This window comes from Diceros bicornis, chromosome 8 (genome assembly GCF_020826845.1).
Source record: "Diceros bicornis minor isolate mBicDic1 chromosome 8, mDicBic1.mat.cur, whole genome shotgun sequence".
Classification (NCBI taxonomy): domain Eukaryota; kingdom Metazoa; phylum Chordata; class Mammalia; order Perissodactyla; family Rhinocerotidae; genus Diceros; species Diceros bicornis.
Genome location: NC_080747.1, coordinates 64,764,592 through 64,776,817, shown reverse-complemented (window position 1 = coordinate 64,776,817; position 12,226 = coordinate 64,764,592). Strand labels below are relative to the sequence as shown.

The following is a 12,226-nucleotide window of genomic DNA, read 5'->3' as shown; positions in this document are numbered from 1 at the left end:
AAAATAGAGGAAGACTGGCACAGATGTTAGGTCAGGGGCAACCTTCCTCAAGCAAAAAGAGGAAGATTGGCAACAGATGTTAGCTCAGGGCAAATCTTCCTCGGCAAAAAAAAAAAGAAAGAGAGAGAAAAGCAAAAGAAAAATACTTTCTTTCCTTTCACTTTATAACTTTCCAACACCTTCCATCACCAGAACATAACAGGAAGCCAGCTGGGAATGGGGTGGAGTGGCTGGGAAATGTAGTTTCCAGACTTTTAGCCCCCATGGCACAGAACAGGGCACAGAACAACAGGAAATGAACAAAGAAAAAAACATAAATGAAGTCACAGCCCTATATAGTGTACAAAGGTAAATATTTTTTTCTTCTTCAAACACTTGAACGATATAAAAGTTTAAATAATTATAATTGTAATATTATTTATTATTAACAAATAATTATTTCATTCTTGTGCTTTGAACATGATTTAACAGGAAATCTTGACCACACACATACACAGAAATAATATGTGATTAAAACGTAGGGTAAAATTCTTGTTACCTCAGGGAGACAAGATGATTTCTCCATCATCTAGGAAAACAGATCCCAATCTGTCTTGACTATCTCAGCCCATTTTCATTCCAGGGACAGCACTACAGTTGTAGTCTCTGTTCTAACCACTTGCAATACTGACACTGATTATCTGGAGTTAGACCACCAGCTCTGGGGTTCCCAGGGATACCTTCACTTCTGACCAACTGACTACAAATTTGAGGTACCCATTACCCCTTCAGTTTTGATAATGGTCTACAACAACTCACAGAACTCAGGAAAGCACTATACTTATGTTAAGAGTTTTATTAAAGCAAAAAAATATACAAATTAGAACCAGGCAAAAGAAGAGGTGCATAGGGTGAGGTCTGAGAGGGTTCCAAACATGAAGCTTCTGGTGTTATCTTCCCGTGGAGTCGGGAGGCATCACTCTCCAGCACGTCAATGTGCAACAACAGGCACAGAATGTTGCCAACAGGGAAGCTCACCTGAACTTTGGTATCTAGAGTTTTATTGAGATTTCATTAAGTGAGCACGACTGATTGAATAATGGGCTATGTGATTGGACTCAATCTCTAGCCCCTCTCCCCTCCCTGATGGTCTGGTTGATATATGGCTCAAAGCTCCAACCTTCTAATTACATGGTTGGTCTTTCTGGTGTGATCAGCCTCCAACTTGAGTCGTTTCATTACCACAAACTATTTAGGGGCCCACTATGAATAACAAAGATACTCCTATCACTCTGGAAATTCCAGAGATTTATAGGCTATCTCTCAGGAACCAGGGAGAAAGGCCAGCCAAATTCTTTATTATACAGAATTAGTTTTTAAGCCAATCCTTAACAAGATGACAGACTCTTAGAACCATCTTCCATGTCAATAAATGAGATCTGAAGTTGCTCCTGCTGCTCTACACCTGGCAAACAGAGCCAAATTAGTCTCCTGTCCCAGGATTACTGGAAAATGCCTCTGCACCTCTGTTTCTGGCAACTACAGTATGGACACACTCTATCTGCACCTAAGAACAAAATTGCTTTTAATCTCTATAGTTAAACTTGGCCCAAAGCTTCCCATTATCTTGTCTTTGACCATCCGTTTAGATCCCTTGGACAATGACTGCAGGATGAATTTGGGTTGAGTATCTTAATCCCCTTTGGACAATGTAATTTTGAGCTGTATCTCCTTTCTACTTTCCTTGCCAGTTCACTCTTAAGGACCCAACAGAATGTATATGGGTTACGACAGAATAAAGAATTTGATTTCAGACAAGAAGCTTATCATTAATATAAGCTTGCCAGGTGTTTGAGAGAAGGAATTAACAAAAATTATTCCCTAATGGTATTGGAAAGAATCTTTCAAAATAAGTTAGAAAATAGAGTTAAATCTGATGATTTTCTTTGGCTATTTCATTAATTCCTAAGAAAATCATTAAGGTTTATAAATACACAGATGATTGCTTCATTTGTTTTAGTAATCTTTTCAACTATAAGATCAGGCTGATTATAGGATTATTAAACTGGCTTAATGTTATCTACTATTGGCATGATATTTTAGAAAATATAATAAGAATGCTGAATGTGGAATTGAAAAATAGATTAAGTATTCTTTCCATAATCTTTGGTAGAATAATGATAACAGATTATTTCAGTGAAATTTCAACAGAAGGGCCTATGGTAGATTGAATTATTGATCAAAATTGTTTAGCCCCTTTAGTAATAACATACCTCCACACTTTGCCATGGCCTTGGGGTAGACGAAGTGTACTTCCCTAACCCTCAGCCTTATAACTCGCTTTGGGCAAAAATATGTTAGCAGATGTGACACAAGCAGAGGACTGAGATGTTCTTATGTTTGGCCGTGCCTTGTGCACTTCTGCAATTACAGGGAGAAGAGATTCTCCTGGACAGCTATTGCAGTTGCAGCCTGCACCCCAGAATTGTCAAACATGGAGCAGATCTGAGACCAAACTGCAGCAGAGACTGACCCAACCCACAGCTTGGAGCCGAGACCAGCTGAGCCTCACCTAGCCAGCCAAGCCCTGCCTGACCTACAAACACACAAAAGAGAATAGATGATTGTTATTTTAAGCCACTAGACTGTGGAGTGATTTGCTAAGTGATATTATTGTGACAATATTGACTAATGCAGAAATTCGTACCTAGAAGTGGGATGCTGCCATAACAAATACTTGAAATACAGCATCAGCTTTGGGATAAGGTAGCAGAGAACAAAGAAATTTTGAGAAGGGTCTGGAAAAATTTTAGGTAGTGGCAAAAACATTTGGTAAAACTGTTACCTGGGAAAACCCCAAAGAAAGAAAAGAAGTACCTACTGAAGTCCCAGCGTTGGAGGAGGAGATTTTGAGCCAGAAAGCTGCAAATGTGCTCATTGTTACTAGCTGCATTTGATAAGGCCCCAATATTGAGATGAGCTCAGAAAAGAACTTACTGGTGAGAAGCAATAAATGATTGTTGTTTTAAGCCACTGAGTTTTGGGGTTGTTTGTTACACAGCATTATTGTGGCAATAGATGACAGATATGGGACCTAAAATCTATATTAGTTTTAAGCCAACAACATTATGGTCTTCTTTCCCTATATAAATATTGACAAATCTCTATGCTGGATGTTATGAAGAATACAAAAGAGAGTCATTTAACTTAGAGAATTATTGGTATCTGTGGGTAAACTTTTATTTTCAGATAAAATAATGATAAGTATTATGTTTATAAAAATATGGTTAATAATTTTAAAATAGCAATAATTTTATACATACAAACTCCTTTATATTACATACACATTTTTAAATAGGCTCTGGCATCCTCACTACAAGACATATTTTAAACACTGAAGGGTTGAGGAAAACTTTTAATAATTCAACAATTAAATTATGTGATACTTACTAGTTTTGCCTGTGAGTGAGAGAACAATAAATATTCTTGTATTTATTTTAATTGCTAGTGAATGCATCCCTGACCAAATTAAGACATCCCAGAGCTGAACTGAACCAATATGGCCAGTGTGATTAATTTGGTTTAAATCAATACTGGAGTCTTAATTCTAGGAAGACATCTCATAAATTCTAGCCCAGTACCAGCCAACGTGGGTGCAGTGCCAGGGTTAATGTTTATGCCTGTGTCCTGGCTCAGTACATTATCCCCAAATGAAGACCAACTAAAAGCAGTCCAAACAGGAGATGGGCTGCCAGAGTAGATTTGCAGCATTATAGGAACTTGTATATATTTATATATTTATTCACCTCAATTGTCTGATTGAGAAAAAGTATCTATATCCATAAAGTAACATAAAATTGTCATAAAAAGAGAATATTAACATAATTATCATGTGGCCAAGAAGTTCACCATTTGACAGAAACAACAACAAAGGGCACAACTTGTATTTACCATAGGGAAATTGTGTGCACTACCTCAATCTATTTTTTCACCCTTCATTCTTCTGGTAGCCCATCTCTCCACAAAGAAAAATAAAGCTGAAACATGGGCACAAACCAGAACAGGAAAGAGAAACCCTCGCCATTATCAGCAATCCATGTAACCAAGTTCGAATTTCAATTGTGTTGAACATTCCAAGTTTAATATAAATATTTTAAAATATTTTCTCAGTGTATACATTCAAACATATCCAGAAGGCCCATCCAGTAAAAATGATTTCTTGTCCCTCAGTGAGCTTTCCAGTCTGAGTCATGAACCTCATAAGATTCATGAATCTCATAACAGGGAACCTTACCACATACCATAGATATCTTGCTTTCTTTTGTAACTGTGAAAAAATAGTCTGTTTCCATTGCTTAACTTGTAATTTTATTCCCTATGCCAAACCAGACTTTTGGCTGTCTTTTCCTAAAAAATATAAGTTTTCCTAGTATTAAAGAATTTTTAAATTTTTCCACAAGAAGTTTTTGCTGAAAAGTGAGAAATATGGAAACATGCTATTTTTAAAGACTCACTTTAATTTGTTGGGTGATGACTTAGCTAAAATATGTGCTGGTAATATGGAGGAGACTTCATATATCAAAGAGACTAGGCATTAGTAAGAGTCAACTGAACGGAATCTTGGTGTAGGATTTGATTCTGTAGGATTCTGTTTGTGATAAGAATCCCTTGTTAATACCTTCCAGATCAATCAAAATATTAAAGCCAAGTTTATTTGCATCCATCAAATACAAAGAGACCCACTGGCATCAGGGCTATGGAATTCTGGGCCCCACTTGCCCTGGGAGTTCAAAGGCTGTAGCAATAAGCTATTAGCATATTTTTCACAGACAGGGCAGCAGAATGATTGAATATTTAACCAGTGCCAAAACATCACAATGCACCTCCTCTACTTGAGAATTGAACTTGTCAGCTCCTAAATTGTGTGCATTTTCAAGCAGTTAGCACAGTTTACTGTCTGAAAAATCATCACATCACCCCCATTCTTATAGCAAATTGCTTCATAAATGGTATTAAGGAAAATGTTATACTTCCAACCATAATTGGCAGACAGGGATCATGTGTTCCGTGTATATTTTATCATTGACCCAAGAGGGAAGAGCTAAGGGAGAAGGAGAACCACTGCTCACTTTTTTGACATCCAATAACGGCTGTTTTTTAAAAAGTAGATGAATCCAAAAAGCTTGCACTCAGTTATTGGGAGAATCTGATGTCATCCCATCAGGAGAAACTGCTCAGGTTTCTATGGTATTTCACATCCGCAAGCCACAAAATCATTTCCATGAGCTGCTAATGCTGCTGCTAAAATTGGGGCCAGGAACTCCACAGCTTAAGCAACTTAAATGGGTTTGGAAATAACATTAGTTCATGCTCTCTTTATAAGGCTATGGTTTGGGTAAGTATAGTATGTTAAAGGAGCTCATTGTGGGATTTATTTCTACATAATTAGCTGTAGCAAAGTTCAAGGGGTACAATGCCTGTTTGAGATTTCTCAATTCCACTTCACTGGGTTGGATTGCCCCGACCCAGCTTGGCTCAGAGATATTTCCTCTGAATTGGAGTTGTAAAGAAAGCAATTTAAAATGCATAAACACAGTGCCGGAGCCACGCCGTATACCCACCACTCAGCAGGGCATTCACACTAAGCACTGCCTCACTTCCTAACTGCTCAACTGAAGTCCTCACTCCCTTCCCAATCTTTAATATTCATGTACATTTGTACCAATGGGGTCTAGGCAGAGTGAAAAGCAACATACTGGAACATCATAGAGTAACAAAATTTCTAAAATTAAATTTTCCTCAGAATATGCTTTACAAAATGAAGAATCAGTGATTTTTATTTTGTCTTAATTTTTGGTACAGTAAAAAAAAAAAAAATTACAGAACTGAATGTAACTGAATGTTACAGAACTAAGTTTTAGCCTTGGCTCAGACCCCAAATAACTGAATAATTCAACCAATATTTATGGGTGTTCACTATGTGCTTGAATCTAGAAGAAATTCATTGTCCTTGCTCTTACAAAGTCCACAGTCTAGTGGTGGGAACTAAACAGATATTTGATTTTGGCAAGAACATTACCAATCTACGGATCCTATCAGTAAAGTGGAAGGGTTAAAGCAGTTGATATTTTAGCCGTGATTTTAAAATTTGGCATTAAAAAATATATCTCACAAGTCAAATGTTTTCAAAATGTACCACGTACCAAGCACTGTGCATTGCATTTTACATGCGTATTGTCCCTTTACTCTCACAAGAACACTCTGAGGCTAGCACTAACATGGAGGGAGTGTGGAACTGGCCCCAGGTCACACAGCCGGTCAGTGGCAGACCCAGAACTGGGACCACGGTCTGTCTGCCTCCAAAGGCCATGCTCTTACAACTGACGTAAACCACCTCAAAATAAGAATAAACTAAGACTGTCCATCACAGATATGATTAAGATGGAATTATAGCTTCCAAGATAAAAAATTATGACACATTTTCAGGATGGAACTGATGCGCTGAGGGGAGGATTGAGAGGAATCATTTCTAGATCACATCTGTTTAGAGATTAAGTACAGATATGTACTATTATATTCCATAATTTATATTTTTCTTATTAAATAATAATCAAGAGAGAAACGTGAGCTGGAATGCAGTGGCTGGGAATCATAAAACATGTTATTTGTCTGCATTCATTTACTGCTGGCTGGCTGAAGTGGAAACCGTTTAACCATCCACAGAGGCAACAGCGTGGTGTCCTGGAAAGAGACTGGCCCAGGAACCTGACTCCTGCCAATGACTCTGTGTGGCATTGGGAACTCATTTCCTTGAACTGCGATTCAGTGCTCCTATCTGTAAAATGAGGATGACGGATCTGGTCTAGTTTTTAGCTTTTGCAACTATTTCCAAAGGAATTTAGCTCTGTGATATAGACAGTGTGACTTTAGAAGTAGGAAGCCCAGTATCCACTAAATACATATATTGATTGGTCTTTGGCCTTTGTTTCCCGTTAGAAGCAAGCACTTTTCCTTTATCTAACCTTCACACAAACACAGACACACACCTCCTCCATCCCTGCCTCTCTCTCTCTCTCTCTTTCCTACCTGCCTAATCTCTAGTCACTTCTTCAGGTTTCAATTTAGAAATCACTTTGTGAGGGAAGCTTTCTCTGACTCCAAAGTCTCAGTTAAGTGTCCCCCTAATGTCTTCTGTAAAAGTACTCTGTACTTCCTCTGTCACTGAGTTGTTGTGAAGGTGAGATTAAACAATACATGTGCGGTGCTTGGAACCACGCTTGGCACAAAAAAGTACTCAGTAACTATTAGTTAACATAATTATCATGATCACCATCACGATTATTAAACTTATGACACTGTTTTATCAGTCCCTTTGACTCTCTGTGTCATCTACTAGGTGTTAGCTTTGGGAGGGCAGGGACCATAACAATCTGACTTATTGTTGCATCACCAGCAGCTTAGTACAGTGAATGACAAGAGTAGGTAAATATGTCTTAATTAGTTAACGTTAAATAACACATAGCAATTTACACAAGGAGACTTGCATTCATGCAACACAGCAAGTTAAACATTTAAGCACTTACATTCTAGTGGAATAGACTGAAACATGCAATTTAAAATAACTTGATGTTATGAGGGCTGTAATAAAGTCAGGAACTAAGTTTTATGGATACATAGAAAAAAGAAGTAATTGATCTTGCCTGGGGATGAAGAACACACTTTAGTCGAGCCTTCTAGAACCAGGACAATTTAACCTAGCAGAGATGTGAGAGAAGGGTTATTTCATGTAGGAAAAAAGTGGTACAAATGAAAACACAAGGTGGGAAACTGCACAACGTGTTTGTACTACTGACTTATTAGATCCTTAGGAGAGTGCACTGCCACTGCTGGCAAGAAAGAAGTTTATTAGAGAGTAAAGAGAGATAAGAATGGGAAGATAGGTTAAGTTTAGACTCTTAAATGTCTTAAATGTCGTGCTATTATGTGGTGACATGGAGCTTTCAAAAAGTTTTTCCTCCTCTCTTAGTTGCTGCTCAACACCATGCAATCTGTATGTCTTCTCTTATTGAAAAGCTAAGAAACATTCATCCAAACTATTAAATTGGGACTGTATTTGACCTTCCTTTGACATTTCCTCTTCTCCACCCTCCACCCTTACTTCTAGAACACCTTTCAAATTCAGATCATCAAGTCCATTCTCTGCCGCTGATTGAGTTCAGGTCATTAAAATATTACCTACCTGATCTCCTGTTGGCACTGTATCTTTGATATTGCCGCCAGTTACTTCTGAAACATTGAACATTGATCTGATCCATTAAGCTTCTACTCTAAGTTTTTAATTTGATGTCAGAACCACTGTTAATTTTACTTTTAAAATAACATTTTGTGTACTCACTTTGGCAGCACATATACTAAAATTGGAACAATACAGAGAAGATTAGCCTGTCCCTGCACAAGAATGACACGCAAATTTTGAAGCGTTAAAATAATAATAATACTAATATTTTGTGAGTAGAAAGAATTTCAGCAATGTTCCACATGCTAAAAGATTTCTCATTTTCCTTTTATACTGTTCCAATTATTGAAAGCTCGATCACTGGGGTCATAATCAGTGGCTAAATTATTATAAATCTAGTGAATATAATCAACCTGCTATGAAAAGAACTTTAAAAGTTTAAGTAAACAATATTTTAAATAACAAATATTCTTACAAATATAGTTTGCTATATTAAACATTCCTAGTTTCCAGGTTATAAATCAATTTTCCTTTAATCTATTTATACAATCCTTTCATTATTATAGAAAGCTCTTTTCTCTTCTTACGGAAGGGAGTTGGAATTTTACTTTCTGATGCTAAGATCCAAAATAAATGTCAATTATTTTATTAGAGGTTGCCAAATTGTGATTTTCTATTTCTATCATTCCATTGACATCTACCAGTGAGAATTAAAGAACTTTCCCTCATTAGCCAGGCCTATTTGGTTATCTTCAAGTTCAGCTCATAAAGGAAAATAAGGTGCTTTTTACATTTGCTTTTAAATAAGGTGGTTAATGATCTTGTTTTATTTTGCTGGTTCTCTCTCTCTCTTACATTATGAACTTTTGGATTTTTACGTAATGAATGTGTTCCAATAAATTGTATTCATTATTCTTTTGATGCTCGAATTTTACCATCTTTGGCTGTTGAGATTCTCTTCGTTTTGGTTCCTGTGGCCTTTCAACACAACACATGTGGTTGAATAGCTTGCATTTTGCACCCCCCCAGGCCCCGCCCAAATCTCAGGTTTACCTTGTATCCCGTCTTTGACTTAGAAACAGTCATACATACTTCAGATGTTTTTACAGAAATATAATAAATACAGACCATAATCCAGGCAATAGATATGCTCATTGCTATTAAGTTATGACTGCTTTTCAGTGGACAAAATAGGGAATGAGGTGGTGGTTGTTTTGTTTTGTTTGTTTCAGTTCATGCAGATATTTCCAATTCAAAGTGAATTACAAGATTGTTTTTTACTTATCTTTACTTTCATATTATATCTCTTTTTTTCCTCTTACACTAAAAATCTTTTTTTCCTAATCACATTAACAAAATTGTTTTCTTAGCCCTGATTGTCCACAAAACAGAGCCTGAGGCAGATTACTTGTTAAGACTTTATTGGAAGGTACACACCCAGGGCAGGTAGAGTGAGGGTAAAAGAGAATTTTTGAGGCCTGGCAGGAAGCTCAATGACAGAGGAAACCTGCCAATCAGGCTTTCAGAAATCATTGTGCCTGAGAACAGTTCTTAGGGGAGAAGACAGTGAGAGGAATTTATTTTCAGGCTCCCTCCTGACTTCTGGCTCATGGGTCAATGTTTGTCCCAAGAGTTGTTAATGGCCCTGCACTTTTACCTGTGTTGCCTGGACCTTTCCAGGAAGCCACTAAGGAGGCCAGATCCCACAGTCTAGTAGGCCGTGTGTCATCTGAGTACACAAGTAGTGAGAGGTGCTGGAGTGTCTTTGGGTCTGGTCAGATCAGGCCTGTGCATTGGAGCTGATGTGGCTCCTGCCAGGGTAGACATGGTGAAGACAAGCCCTCACCTAGAGGAGTCCAAGGCAGCCAGGCAGTATTTGGAGATGAGGCAGTGGCAGCAGCATCAGGGGCTCTCTCTTGAGCAAGCAGTCAGGGGCCAAAGAGTCCACTCCAGTAGAACACTGAATGTTTTCACATTAAAACTGAATTTAAATTATTAGGCCAATTATATAGTTTCATTAAAAAATAAATAGAAGAAATAGTAATAATATTACTTGTCTTATTTTTAAGGGTCATCTGCAGAAGTCCATAAATTGGGTTTTATACAATTTCTTATTTGCATTATTCTGATACACACACACACTTTAAAATTAATGATGTCAATACTATTTCTAACAATTAGATTAATGAATAAAATGCATGATTTTTTTTTCTTAAGAATATATCCCATTGAGGATATACAGTCAAGATACTATGTATTAAAGTCAATTACAAGAAGTATTTGCTCTGTGCGTTTATGTCACTAACTTGATATATAGTTGGTTCATTCATTTCAGTTTGGTTCAGTGTTTTAGGATTAGCTATATTTTTTCATTTTAGGGTAATTTTATTTTTTGAATATAAAAATTACATATGTTCCCAAGGTAAAAATTATATAAGACATATTTAGAGAAGTCCTGTCTTATAAGTTAACTGTCCTCTTTATCCTGTACTCTCTTTCCCATTTTAAGTCACCATTTTTATAACATTGATTTATCCTTCCAAAATTTCTTTTGGTAATTATATATCTATATTTATATTTCACTATCACTTTACACAAAAAGTAGCTTACTATTAAAAACTGTTTTGCATCTTGATGTTTTTCACTTAATGCATCTAGTCATTCCATATCTGTGTATGAAAAACTTTCTCATCCCTTTTGATATCTGCATAATATTCTCAACTTAATTTTAAAAAAGACTAAATCAGAGGTACTGTAGTTCCTAATTTTTTATTCTCAAGTGCCACTACAATTTTGGGCACCTTGATTTGACTCATGGTGTCATTAAAGAAATACTAACCTGAGGTGGCCTGTAACAGCATTTCACTGTAAATTGTATAATGTTATGATCAGAATGTCTGCAAATACTTCCTCCTTTTCCTAGGCCATCTTATTAGAACCTCTAATACAACAACCTTGTTATGAACTGAATGTTTGTGTCCCCCCAAAATTTATATATTGAAGCCCCAACCCCTAAAGTGATGACATTAGGTGGTGGGACCATTGGGAAGTAATTAGGTTCCGATGAGGTCATGAGGGTGGGGAGCTCAGGATGGGATTAGCGTCCTTTTAAGAAGAGTAAAAGAGACCAGAGCTCTGTCTCTCTTCACCAAATGAGGATACAGCAAGAAGGTAGCCATCTGCAAGCCAGCAGAGGGACCTCACCAGGAACCGAATTGGTCAGCATCTTGATCTTAGACTTCCCAGCCTCCAGAACTGTGAGAAATAAATATCTGTTGTTTGAGCCACCCAATCTATGATATTTTGTTATAGTATCCCAAGCTGACTGTGATAAACCTTCAAAGCACTGGCAGATCTAAATAAAATAAATAACTTAAGAACATCTATGGCCTTAGGAATTATGTGTATTTATTTTACAGGTGTGTTTTCAGCCAAAGCCCCAACAACTTTCTTTTACCTCACATAGCAGATAAGAAGGAGCTGTCTTCTTTGGAACAATCCAAGGGCAGGCATGCGTTTCCTGTAACAGCATTTCTGTCCTGAGAATTTCTGCCATGGGCTTGTTTGGTCTTCTCATACACCCTTGGCTCTCCTAGACTTCAGCCTTTTCAATCAGAGCAGGATAAAGAAAAAAAAAATTAGGTCCTAGAGTGCATTGCCATATTTCACAGTGCAAAGTACTATGATTATCTTTTTGTGTGTGTGTATGAGGGGATCAGCCCTGTGCTAACATCTGCCAATCCTCCTCTTTTTCTCCCGAGGAAGACTGACCCTGGGCTAACATCCGTGCCCATCTTCCTCCACTTTATATGAGACACTGCCACAGCATGGCTTGCCAAGCAGTGCATCGGTGCATGCCCGGGATCTGAACCGGCGAACCCCAGGCCGCTGCAGTGGAGCGTGCACACATAACCGCTTGCGCCACCGGGCCTGTCCCCCGATTATCTTTTTTTAATCGGGAAAAAAAGTGACTTCCCCATGGTCTCTTCATTCTAGTTCTTTATAAATGTT

The 12,226-nt window shown here is 37.5% G+C and overlaps 1 non-coding gene across 1 annotated transcript; it reads left to right on the top strand.

Annotated features, from left to right (window-relative positions):
• Positions 1-8,366: 8,366 nt before the first annotated feature.
• Positions 8,367-8,472, top strand: LOC131409863 (U6 spliceosomal RNA). The gene has a single exon (XR_009221052.1). It is a non-coding gene; the product is annotated as a U6 spliceosomal RNA (small nuclear RNA).
• Positions 8,473-12,226: the final 3,754 nt, after the last annotated feature.